Here is a 15,157-nt window from a genome sequence, read left to right as displayed (position 1 = left end):
CTTATTGCATGTGTGGTTAGGGAGTTAAGCTTAAATAACAGTCAAATTGAATGTAGCAGTTAACTGTCATTATAAAAAAAAAAAAAAAAATTGTATTTGTAAACCTTACAAAATTACCTGATTCTGGTAAAACTCACATAGATACAATATTACAGGCATTTTTAGACATAATGCATGTTCAGTTTTGGAGTTATGTTTATATAACTCATATTTGGTATGACAGTTATACTGTCATATTGTATTAAAAAAAACTAACTTGAGTCTTTGTAAAACTTACAAAATATATTTTTTCTAGTATAACTAACAAAGATACTTGTATCCAGGCATTATTAGACATGTTGCATGTTTGGTGCAGGAATTATGATGAAAAACTTTTTTATTGCTTATTTCGCATTATCTCAGGATTTTAAGAACATTACTGTCATAATGAGTAAAAAACTACTTTTTGTGTTTGCAAGCCTTAAAATAGCATATGTTTCGAGTAAAACTCACATGGATGCATTGTTTTAGGCTTTTTTTAGCCTATTTTGCATGTGTGGTTAGGAAGTTATGTTTAAATAACTGTCAAATTGAATGTAGCAGTTATCTGTCATTATGAGTAAACCCCTAATTTATGTAATTGTACACCTTACCAAATTAACTGATTCTTGTAAAACTCACATAGATACAATATTTTAGGCATTTTTAGACATAATGCATGTTTAGTTTTGGAGTTATGATTATATAACTTTCATATTTTGTATGACAGTTGTACTTTCATATTGAATTAAAAAAACTAACTTGCCTCTTTGCAAAACTTACAAAAGATAATTTTCTAGTAAAACTAACAAAGATACATGTCTGCAGGCATTATTAGACATGTTGCATGTTTGGTGTACGAATTATGTTGAAAAACATTTTTATTGCTTATTTCGCATTATCTCAGGATTTTAAGAACATTACTGTCAAAATGAGAAAAAAAACTACTTTTTGTGTTTGCAAGCCTTAAAATAGCAAATGTTTCGAGTAAAACTCACAAGGATGCAATGTTTTAGGCTTTATTAACCTATTTGCATGTGTGATTAGGAAGTTATGTTTAAATAACAGTCAAATTGAATGTAGCAGTTATACTGTCATTATGAAAAAAAAAACAATTTTTGTATTTGTAAACCTTACCAAATTACCTGATTCTGGTTAAACTCACATAGATACAATATTTTAGGCATTTTTAGACATAATGCATGTTCAATTTTGGAGTTATCTTTATATATATTTCATATTTGGTATGACAGTTATACTGTCATATTGAATTTAAAAAACTAACTTGCCTCTTTGCAAAACTTACAAAAGATAATTTTCTAGTAAAACTAACAAAGATACATGTCTGCAGGCATTATTAGACATGTTGCATGTTTGGTGTACGAATTATGTTGAAAAACATTTTTATTGCTTATTTCGCATTATCTCAGGATTTTAAGAACATTACTGTCATAATGAGTAAAAAACTACTTTTTGTGTTTGCAAGCCTTAAAATAGCATATGTTTCGAGTAAAACTCACATGGATGCATTGTTTTAGGCTTTATTAGCCTATTTTGCATGTGTGGTTAGAAGTTATGTTTAAATAACTGTCAAATTGAATGTAGCAGTTATCTGTCATTATGAGTAAACCCCTAGTTTATGTAATTGTACACCTTACCAAATTAACTGATTCTTGTAAAACTCACATAGATACAATATTTTAGGCATTTTTAGACATAATGCATGTTTAGTTTTGGAGTTATGTTTTTATAACTTTCATATTTGGTATGACAGTTATACTTTCATATTGAATTAAAAAAACTTATTTGCTTCTTTGCAAAACTTACAAAAGATAATTTTTCTAGTAAAACTCTTAAAGATACATGTCTTCAGGCATTATTAGATATGATGCATGTTCGGTGTAGGAATTATGTTGAAAAACATTTTTATTGCTTATTTCGCATTATCTCAGGATTTTAAGAACATTACTGTCATGATGAGTAAAAAACTACTTTTTGTGTTTGCAAGCCTTGAAATAGCAAATGTTTCGAGGAAAACTCACAAGGATGCATTTTTTTAGGCTTTATTAACCTATTTGCATGTGTGATTAGGAAGTTATGTTTAAATAACAGTCACATTGAATGTAGCAGTTATACTGTCATGAAAAAAAACAATTTTTGTATTTGTAAACCTTACCAAATTACCTGATTCTGGTGAAACTCACATATATACAATATTACAGGCAATTTTAGACATAATTAATGTTCAGTTTTGGAGTTATGTTTATATAACTTTCATATTTGGTATGACAGTTATACTGTCATATTGAATTAAAAAAACTTATTTGCCTCTTTGCAAAACTTATAAAAGATAATTTTTCTAGAAAAACTAACAAAGATACATGTCTTCAGGCATTATTAGACATGTTGCATGTTTGGTGTAGGAATTATGTTGAAAAACATTTTTATTGCTTATTTCGCATTATCTCAGGATTTGAAGATATTGTCAACATGAGTAAAAAACTACTTTGTGTGTTTGCAAGCCTTAAATAGCATATGTTTCGAGTAAAACTCACAAGGATGCATTGTTTTAGGCTTTATTGACCTATTTGCATGTGTGATTAGGAAGTTATGTTTAAATAACAGTCAAATTGAATGTAGCAGTTATACTGTCATTATGAAAAAAAAAATTTTTGTATTTGTAAACCTTACCAAATTACCTGATTCTGGTGAAACTCACATAGATACAATATTACAGGCAATTTTAGACATAATGCATGTTCAGTTTTGGAGTGATGTTTATAAATAAATAATGATTAATGGGTTGTACTTGTATAGCGCTTTTCTGCCTTCAAGGTACTCAAAGTGCTTTGACACTACTTCCACATTTACCTATTCACACACACATTCACACACTGATGGAGGGAGTTGCCATGCAAGGTGCTAACCAGCACCCATCAGGAGCAAATGTGAAGTGTCTTGCTCAGGACAAAACGGACATGACGAGGTTGGTACTAGGTGGGGATTGAACGAGGGACCCTCGGGTCGCGCACGGCCATTCTTCCACTGCCCCTCGCCGTCCCAATTATATAACTTTCATATTTGGTATGACAGTTACACTGTCATATTGAATTAAAAAAACTAACTTGCCTCTTTGCAAAACTTACAAAAGATAATTTTTCTAGTAAAACTAACAAATATACATGTCTTCAGGCATTATTAGACATGTTGCATGTTTGGTGTAGGAATTATGTTAAAAAACATTTTAATGCTTATTTTGCATTGTCTCAGGATTTTAAGAACATTACTGTCATGAGTAAAAAACTACTTTGTCTGTTTGCAAGCCTTAAAATAGCATATGTTGCGAATAAAACTCACAAGGATGCATTGTTTTAGGCTTTATTAGCCTATTTGCATGTGTGGTTAGGAAGTTATGTTTAAATAACTGTCAAAATGAATATAGCAGTTCTACTGTCATTATGAGAAAAAACCCAATTTTTGTATTTGTAAACCTTACAAAATTACCTTATTCTTGTAAAACTCACATAGATACAATATTTTATGCATTTTTAGACATAATGCATGTTCATTTTTGGAGTTATGTTTGTATAACTTTTACATTTAGTTTGACAGTTATACGGTTATATTGAATTAAAAAACCTAACTTGCGTCGTTGCAAAACTTACAAAAGATACATTTTCTAGTAAAACTAACAAAGATACATGTATTCAGGCATTATTAGACATGTTGCATGTTTGGTGTAGGAATTATGTTGAAAAACATTTTTATTGCTTTTTTCGCATTATCTCAGGATTTTAAGAACATTACTGGCATATTGAGTAAAAAACTACTATGACAGTATACTGTCACATTCAATCTGATAGTTATTTAAATATAACTCCTAAACCATGCAAGCAAAATGTCAAATAATGCCTGGAGAAATGTATCTTTGTAAGTTTTACAGGAAAAAAAAATAGTTTGTAAAGACACAAGTTAGCTTTTTTTTACTCAATATGACAGTATAACTGTCATACTAAATATGAAAGTTGTATAAATATAACACCAAAACCAAACTTGCAATCCGTCTAAAAATGCCTGTAATATTAAATATATGTGAGTTTTACCAGAATAATTTATTTTGGTAAGGTTTACAAATACAAAAATTGGGTTTTACTCATAATGACAGTATAACTGCCATATTCAAAATAACAGTTATTTAAACATAACTCCTAAACCAAATATGCTAAATGGTTAATAATGCCTGGAGAAATGAATCTTTGTAAGTTTTACTAGAAAAAAAATATTTTGTAAGGTTTGTAAAGATACAAATTAGTGTTTTATTACTCAATATGATAGTATAACTGTCATACTAAATATGAAAGTTATATAAACATAACTCCAAAACCAAACATATTTTATGTCTAAAAATTCCTGTAATATTGTATCGATGTGGGTTTTACCAGAATCAGGTATTTTGGTAAGGTTTACAAATACAAAAAATAGGTTTTACTCATAATGACAGTATAACTGCCACACTCAATATGACAGTTATTCAAACATAACTCCTAAACCAAACATGTTCAATGGCTAATAATGCCTGGGGAAATGTATCTTTGTGAGTTTAACTGGAAAAAAAATATTTTGTAAGGTTTGTAAAGACAGAAGTTAGTTTTTTTACTCATAATGATAGTATAACTGCCACATTCAAAATGACATAACATAACGCCAAAACCAAACATGCATTATGTCTAAAAATGCCTGTAATATTAAATATATGTGAGTTTGACCAGAATCAGGTATTTTGGTAAGGTTTACAAATACAAAAAGTAGGTTTTACTCATAATGACAGTATAACTGCCACGTTCAAAATTACAGTTATTTAAACATAAGTCCTAATTTAAACATGATAAATGGCTAATTCTGCCTGGAGAAAGGTATCTTTGTGAGTTTAACTGGAAAATAAAAATATTTTGTAAGGTTTGTAAAGACACAAGTTAGTTTTTTTTATTCAATATGTTTGTATAACTGTCATAATAAATGTAAATTTTATATGAACATAACTCCAAAACCAAACATGCATTATGTCTAAAAATGCGGGTAATTTTGTATCCATGTGAGTTTTACTAGAATCAGTTGTTTTTGTAAGGTTTACAAATACAAAATATTAGTTTTACTCATAATGACAGTATACTGTCACAATCAATCTGACAATATGGCTAATAATGCCTTGAGGAATGTATCTTTGTGAGTTTTACTGGAAAAAATATTTTGTAAGGTTTGTAAAGACAAGAGTTGGGTTTTTTTTTTTGCACAATTTTACAGTATAGCTGTCATACTATATATGAAAGTTATATAAACACAACTCCAAAACCAAATATGCAATATGTGAGTTTTATCAGAATCAGGTATTTTGGTAAGGTTTACAAAAACAAAAATTAGGTTTTACTCATAGTGACAGTATAACTGCCACACTCAATATGACAGTTAATTAAACATAACTCCTAAAACACAAATGCAAAATGACTAATAATGCCTAGAGAAAGGTAGATTTGTGAATTTTACTGGAAAACAATATTTTGTAAGGTTTGTAAAGATACAAATAATTTTTTGTTTTTTACTCAATATGATGGTATAACTTTCATACTAAATATGAAAGTTATATAAACATAACTCCAAAACCAAACATGCTTTATGTCTAAAAATTCCTGTAATATTGTATCGATGTGGGTTTTACCAGAATCAGGTATTTTGGTAAAGTTTACAAATACAAAAAATAGGTTTTACTCATAATGACAGTATAACTGCCACACTCAATATGACAGTTGTTTAAACATAACTTCTAAACCAAACATGATAAATGGCTAATTATGCCTGGAGAAATGTATCTTTGTGAGTTTTACTGGAAACATTTTTTTTTGGTAAGGTTTATAAAGACACGTTTTTTTTTTTTTTACTCAATAGGATGGTATAACTGTCATACTAAATATACAAGTTGTATAAACATAACTCCAAAACCAAACATGCATTATGTCTAAAAATGCCTGCAATATTGTATCTATGTGAGTTTTATCAGAATCAGGTATTTTGGTAAGGTTTACAAAAACAAAAATTAGGTTTTACTCATAGTGACAGTATAACTGCCACACTCAATATGACAGTTAATTAAACATAACTCCTAAAACACAAATGCAAAATGACTAATAATGCCTATAGAAAGGTATATTTGTGAATTTTACTGGAAAACAATATTTTGTAAGGTTTGTAAAGATACAAATTATTTTTTGTTTTTTACTCAATATGATGGTATAACTTTCATACTAAATATGAAAGTTATATAAACATAACTCCAAAACCAAACATGCTTTATGTCTAAAAATTCCTGTAATATTGTATCGATGTAGGTTTTACCAGAATCAGGTATTTTGGTAAAGTTTACAAATACAAAAAATAGGTTTTGCTCATAATGACAGTATAACTGCCACACTCAATATGACAGTTGTTTAAACATAACTTCTAAACCAAACATGATAAATGGCTAATTATGCCTGGAGAAATGTATCTTTGTGAGTTTTACTGGAAAAAAAATTTTTTTGTAAGGTTTATAAAGACACAAGTTATTTTTTTTTTTTTACTCAATAGGATGGTATAACTGTCATACTAAATATGAAAGTTGTATAAACATAACTCCAAAACCAAACATGCATTATGTCTAAAAATGCCTGCAATATTGTATCTATGTGATTTTTACCAGAATCAGGTATTTTTGGTAAGGTTTACAAATACAAAAATAAGGTTTTACTCACTATGACAGTATACTGTCACATTCAATCTGACAGTTATTTAAACATACTGTAACTCCTAAACCACAATTACAAAATGGCTAATAATGCCTGGAAAAATGAATCTTTGTGAGTTTTTCTGGAATTTTTTTTTTTTAGTAAGGTTTGTAAAGAAACAAGTTTGTTTTTTTACTTAATATGACAGTATAACTGTCATACTAAATATGAAAGTTAAATAAACATAACTTCAAAACCAAACTTGCAGTACGTCTAAAAATGCCTTTAGTATTGTATCTATGTGAGTTTTACCAGAATCAGGTATTTTATTAAGGTTTACATATACACAAATGAGGTTTTACTCATAATGACAGTATAACTGCCACATTTAATATGACAGTTATGTAAACATAACTCCTATATGCATGCAAAATGGTTAATAATGCCTGGAGAAATGTATATTTGTGATTTTTACTAGAAAAAAATATTTTGTAAGGTTTTGTAAAGTTAGTTTTTTTTTACTCAATATGATGGTATAACTGTCATACTAAATATGAAAGTTATATAAACATAATTCCAAAACCAAACTCCTAAACCAAACTTGCGATCTGTCTTAAACTGCCTGTAATATTGAATCTATGTGAGTTTTACCAGAATCAGTTATTTTGGTAAGGTTTACAAATACAAAACTTGGGTTTTACTCATAATGACAGTATAACTGCAACATTTGATATGACAGTTATTTAAACATAACTCCTAATCCAAACATGATAAATGGCTAATAATGCCTGGAGAAATGTATCATTGTAAGTTTTACTGGAAACAAATAATTTGTAAGGTTTATAAAAACACAAGTTAGTTTTTTTTATTTAATTTGATGGTATAACTGTCATTCTAAATATGAAAATTATATAAACATAACTCCAAAACCAAATATGCATTGTGTTTAAAAATGCCTGTAATATTGTATCTATGTGAGTTTTACCAGAATCAGGTATTTTGGTAATGTTGACAAACACAAAAATTAGGTTTTACTCATAACGACAGTATAACTGCCACATTGACTGCCACCAAACATGCATTATGTCTAAAAATGCTTATAATTTTGTATCCATGTGAGTTTTACTCGAATCAGTTGTTTTTGTAAGGTTTACAACTACAAAATAATAGTTTTACTCATAATGACAGTATACTGTCACAATTAATCTGACAAAATGGCTAATAATGCCTTGAGGAATGTATCTTTGTGAGTTTTACTGGAAACAATATTTTGTAAGGTTTGTAAAGACACAAGTTAGTTGGTTTTTTTTACACAATTTAACAGTATAGCTGTCATACTATATGTGAAAGTTATATAAACATAATTCCAAAACCAAATATATATGAGTTTTATCATAATTAGGTATTTTGGTAAGGTTTACAAATACAAAAATTAGGTTTTACTCATAGTGACAGTATAACTGCCACACTCAATATGACAGTTAAATAAACATAACTCCTAAAACTCAAATGCAAAATGACTACTAATGCCTAGAGAAATGTATATTTGTGAATTTTACTGGAAAACAATATTTTGTAAGGTTTGTAAAGATACAAATTAGTTTTTTTTTACTCAATATGATGGTATAACTGTCATACTAAATATGAAAGTTATATAAACATAACTTCAAAACCAAACATGCTTTATGTCTAAAAATTCCTGTAATATTGTATCGATGTGGGTTTTACCAGAATCAGGTATTTTGGTAAGGTTGACAAATAAAAAAAATAGGTTTTACTCATAATGACAGTATAACTGCCACACTCAATATGAAAGTTATTTAAACATAACTCCTAAACCAAACATGATAAATGACTAATTATGCCTGGAGAAATGTATCTTTTTGAGTTTTACTGGGAAAAAACAAATTGTAAGGTTTATAAAGACACAAGTTATTTTTTGTTTACTCAATATGATGGTATAACTGTCATACTAAATATGAAAGTTGTAGAAACATAACTCCAAAACCAAACATGCATTATGTCTAAAAATGCCTGCAATATTGTATCTATGTGATTTTTACCAGAATCAGGTATTTTTGGTAAGGTTTACAAATACAAAATTTAGGTTTTACTCACTATGACAGTATACTGTCACATTCAATCTGACAGTTAATTAAACATGACTCCTAAACCACAAATACAAAATGGCTAATAAGGCCTGGAGAAATGTATCTTTGTGAGTTTTCCTGGAAAAAAAAAAAAAATGTTTAAGGTTTGTAAAGACACAAGTTAGTTTTTTTACTTAATATGACAGTAAAACTGTCATACTAAATATGAAAGTTAAATAAACATAACTCCAAAACCAAACTTGCAATACGTCTAAAAATGCCTGGAATATTGAATCTATGTGAGTTTTACCAGAATCAGGTATTTTGGTAAGGTTTACAAATACCAAAATTGGGTTTTACTCATAATGACAGTATATCTGCCATATTCAAAATAACAGTTATTTAAACATAACTCCTAAACCAAACATGCTAAATAGCTAATAATGCCTGGAGAAATGTATCTTTGTGAGTTTTACTAGAAAAACATAATTTGTAAGGTTTGTAAAGACAAAAGTTATTTATTTTTTTTACTCAATATGATGGTATAACTAAATATAAAAGTAATATAAACATCATTCCAAAACCAAACTCCTAAACCAAACTTGCAATCCGTCTTAAACTGCCTGGAATATTGAATCTATATGAGTTTTACCAGATTCGGGTATTTTGGTAAGGTTTACAAATACAAAACTTGGGTTTTACTCATAATGACAGTATAACTGCATTATTTGATACAACAGTTATTTAAACGTAACTCCTAAACCAAACATGATAAATAGCTAATAATGCCTGGAAAAATGTATACAAACATAACTCCAAAACCAAACATGCATTATGTCTAAAAATGCCTGTAATATTGTATCTATGTGAGTTTTACCAGAATCAGGAATTTTGGTAAGGTTTATAAATACAAAAATTAGGTTTTACTCATAATGACAGTATAATTGCCACCCTCAATATGACGGTTATGTTAACATAACTCCTAAACCACACATGCAAAATGGCTAATAATGCCTGGAGAAATGTATCTTTGTGAGTTTTACAGGGAAAAAAATATTTTGTAAGGTTTGATAAGACAGAAAATAGTTTTTTTTATTCAATATGTTTGTATAACTGTCATAATAAATGTAAAAGTTATATAAACATAACTCCAATATCAAACATGCAATCCGTCTAAAAGGCCTGTAATATTGAATCTATGTGAGTTTTACTAGAATCAGGTATTTTTTTAAGGTTTACAAATACAAAAATTAGGTTTTACTCACTATGACAGTATACTGTCAAATTCAATCTGACTGTTATCCATCCATCCATTTTCTACCGCTTATTCCCTTTGGGGTCGCGGGGGGCGCTGGAGCCTATCTCAGCTACAATCGGGCGGAAGGCGGGGTACACCCTGGACTATTTTTTGTATTTGTAAACCTTACCAAAATGCCTGGTTCTGGTAAAACTCATATAGATACAATTTTACAGGAATTTTTAGACATAAAACATGTTTGGTTTAGGAGTTATGTTTAAATAACTGTCAGATTGAATGTGACAGTATACTGTTATAGTGAGTTAAACCAATATTTTGTATTTGCAAACCTTACAAAAACAACTGATTCTAGTTAAACTCACATGAATACAATATTACAGGCATTTTTAGACATAATGCATGTTTAGTTTTGGAGTTATGTTTATAATTTGTTTACATTTAGTATGACAGTTTTACTGTCATATTGAGTAAGAAAAAAATAACTTATGTCTTTACAAACCCATTCATCCATCCATTTTCTACCGCTTATTCCCTTTTTGGTTGCGGGGGGGCGCTGGAGCCTATCTCAGCTACAATCGGGCGGAAGGCGGGGTACACCCTGGACAAGTCGCCATCTCATCGCAGTCTTTACAAACCTTACAAAATTGTAAAACTTAAAAAGATACATTTCTCCAGGCATTATTAACCATTTTGCATGTGTGGTTTAGGAGTTATGTTTACATAACTGTCATATTGAATGTGGCAGTTATACTGTCATTATGAGTAAAACCTATTTTTTGTTTTTGGAAACCTTACCAAAATACCTGATTCTAGTAAAACGAACATAGATGCATTGGTTTTGGAGTTATGTTAATATAACTTTCATATTTAGTATGACAGTTTATCATCATATTGAGTAAAAAATTTAACTTGTATCTTTATAAACCTTACAAATTCGTTTTTTCCAGTAAAACTCACAAAGATACATTTCTCCAGGCATTATTAACCATTTTGCATGTGTGGTATAGGAGTTATGTTTACATAACTGTCATATTAAACGTGGCAGTTATACTGTCATTATGAGTAAAACCAAATTTGTGTATATTTAAACCTTACCAAAATACCTGATTCTGGTAAAACTCACATAGATACAATATTACAGGCATTTTTAGACGTATTGCAAGTTTGGTTTTGGAGTTATGTTTATTTAACTTTTATATTTAGTATGCCAGTTATACTGTCACAATAAGTAAAAAACTAACTTGTGTCTTTACAAACCTTACCATTTTTTATTTTTTTTTCCAGGAAAACTCACAAAGATACATTGCTCCAGGCATTATTAGCCATTTTGCATTTGTGGTTTAGGTATTATGTTTAAATACCTGTCATGTTAAATGTGGCAGTTATATTGTCATTATGAGTAAAACGTATTTTTTTGTATTTGTAAACCTTACCAAAATACCTGATTCTGGTTAAATTCACATAGATACCATATTACAGGAATTTTTAGACATAAAACATGTTTGGTTTTGGAGTTATGTTTATATAACTTTCATATTTAGTATGACAGTTATACCATTATATTGAGTAAAAAAAAAAAAACGTGTCTTTATAAACCTTTTTTTTTTTTTTTTTTGCAGCAAAACTCACAAATATACATTTCTCCAGGTATAATTAGCCATTCATCATGTTTGGTTTAGGAGTTATGTTTAATTAACTGTCATAATGAGTGTGGCAGTTATACTGTCATTATGAGTAAAACCTAGATTTTGTATTTGTAAACCTTATCAAAATACCTGATTCTGGTAAAAATCACATAGATACAATATTACAGGCATTTTTAGACATAATGCATGTTTGGTTTTGGAGTTATGTTTATACAACTTTCATATTTAGTTTGACAGCTATACCATTATATTGAGTAAAAAAAAATAACTTGTGTCTTTATAAACCTTACTTTTATTTTTTTCCCAGTAAAACTCACAAAAATACATTTCTCCAGGTATAATTAGCCATTTATCATGTTTGGTTTAGGAGTTATGTTTAAACAACTGTCATATTGAGCGTGGCAGTTATACTGTCGTTATGAGTAAAACCTATTTTTTGTACCACATCGATACAATATTACAGGAATTTTTAGACATAAAGCATGTTTGGTTTTGGAGTTATGTTTATATAACTTTCATATTTAGTATGAAAGTTATACCATCATATTGAGTAAAAAACAAAAAATAATTTGTATCTTTACAAACCTTACAAAATATTGTTTTCCAGTAAAATTCACAAATATACCTTTCTATAGGCATTATTAGTCATTTTGCATTTGTGTTTTAGGAGTTATGTTTAATTAACTGTCATATTGAGTGTGGCAGTTATACTGTCACTATGAGTAAAACCTAATTTTTGTTTTTGTAAACCTTACCAAAATACCTGATTCTGATAAAACTCACATATTGCATATTTGGTTTTGGAGTTGTGTTTATATAACTTTCATATATAGTATGACAGCTATACTGTAAAATTGTGTAAAAAGAAAAACCTAACTCTTGTCTATACAAACCTTACAAAATATTTTTTCCAGTAAAACTCACAAAGATACATTCCTCAAGGCATTATTAGCCATATTGTCAGATTGATTGTGACAGTATACTGTCATTATGAGTAAAACTAATATTTTGTATTTGTAAACCTTACAAAAACAACTGATTCTAGTAAAACTCACATGGATACAAAATTATAGGCATTTTTAGACAAAATGCATGTTTGGGAGCAGTCAATGTGGCAGTTATACTGTCATTATGAGTAAAACCTAATTTTTGTATTTTTCAACCTTACCAAAATACCTGATTCTGGTAAAACTCACATAGATACAATATTACCCGCATTTTTAGACATAATGCATGTTTGGTTTTGGAGTTATGTTCATATAAAATTTACATTTATTATGACAGTTATACAAACATATTGAATAAAAAAAACTAACTTGTGTCTTTACAAACCTTACAAAATATTTTTATTTTCCAGTTAAACTCACAAACATACCTTTCTCCAGGCAGAATTAGCCATTTAGCATGTTTAAATTAGGACTTATGTTTAAATAACTGTAATTTTGAACGTGGCAGTTATACTGTCATTATGAGTAAAACCTACTTTTTGTATTTTTAAACCTTACCAAAATACCTGATTCTGGTCAAACTCACATAGATTTAAAATTACAGGCATTTTTAGACACAATGCATGTTTGGTTATACCATTATAATGAGTAAAAAATATAACTTGTGTCTTTATAAACCTTACTCTTTCTATTTTTCCCAGTAAAACATTTCTCCAGGTACAACTTTCATATTTAGTATGACAGTTATACCATTATAATGAGTAAAAAATATAACTTGTGTCTTTATAAACCTTACTCTTTTTATTTTTCCCAGTAAAACTCACAAAGATACATTTCTCCAGGTATAATTAGCCATTTATCATGTTTGGTCTAGGAGTTATGTTTAAATAACTGTCATATTGAGTGTGGCAGTTATACTGTCATTACAAGTGAAACCTATTTTTTGTACAACATCGATACAATATCACAGGAATTTTTAGACATAAAGCATGTTTGGTTTTGGAGTTATGTTCATATAACGTTCATATTTAGTATGAAAGTTATACCATCATATTGAGGGAAAAAAAACAAACTAATTTGTATCTTTACAAACCTTACAAAATATTGTTTTCCAGTAAAATTCACAAATATACCTTTCCTAAGCATTATTAGTCATTTTGCATTTGTGTTTTAGGAGTTATGTTTAAATAACTGTCATATTGAGTGTGGCAGTTATACTGTCACTATGAGTAAAACCTAATTTTAGTTTTTGTAAACCTTACCAAAATACCTGATTCTGATAAAACTCACGTATTGCATATTTGGTTTTGGAGTTGTGTTTATATAACTTTCATATATAGTATGACAGCTATACTGTAAAATTGTATACAAAAAACAACTAACTCGTGTCTTTACAAACCTTACAAAATATTATTTCCAGTAAAATTCACAAAGATACATTCCTCAAGGCATTATTAGCCATATTGTCAGATTGATTGTGACAGTATACTGTCAATATGAGTAAAACTAATATTTTGTATTTGTAAACCTTACAAAAACAACTGATTCTAGTAAAACTCACATGGATACAAAATTATAGGCATTTTTAGACATAATGCATGTTTGGGGGCAGTCAATGTGACAGTTATACTGTCATTATGATTAAAACCTAATTTTTTTATTTTTCAACCTTACCAAAATACCTGATTCTGGTAAAACTCACATAGATACAATATTACAGGCATTTTTAGACATAATGCATGTTTGGTTTTGGCGTTATGTTTATATAACTGTCATTTTGAATGTGGCAGTTATACTGTCATTATGAGTAAAACCTATTTTTTGTATTTGTAAACCTTACCAAAATACTTGATTCTGGTAAAACCCACATCGATACAATATTACAGGACTTTTTAGACACAAAGTATGTTTGGTTTTGGAGTTATGTTTATATAACTTTTAAATTTAGCATGACAGTTATACCATCATATTGAGTAATAAAACACTAATTTGTATCTTTACAAACCTTACAAAATATTGTTTTCCAGTAAAATTCACAAATATACATTTCTCTAAGCATTATTAGTCATTTTGCATTCGTGTTTTAGGAGTTATGTTTAAATAACTGTCATATTGAGTGTGGCAGTTATACTATCACTATGAGTAAAACCTTATTTTTTATTTCTAAACCATACCAAAATACCTGATTCTGATAAAACTCACATATAATAAATATTACAGACATTTTTAGACGGATTGCATGTTTGGTTTTGGAGTTATGTTTATAAAACTTTCATATAAAGTATGACAGCTATACTGTAAAATTAAGTTAAAAAAAATTAACGTGTGTCTTTACAAACCTTACACATATTTTGTTAAGTAAAATTCACAAAAATACATTCCTCCAGGCATTATTAGCCATTTTGTCAGATTGATTGTGACATTTTTTTTCTCATTATGAGAA

Source organism: Nerophis lumbriciformis, linkage group LG15 (genome assembly GCF_033978685.3).
Source record: "Nerophis lumbriciformis linkage group LG15, RoL_Nlum_v2.1, whole genome shotgun sequence".
Taxonomy (NCBI): Eukaryota; Metazoa; Chordata; class Actinopteri; order Syngnathiformes; family Syngnathidae; genus Nerophis; species Nerophis lumbriciformis.
Note: the sequence above shows the minus strand (reverse complement) of the source record.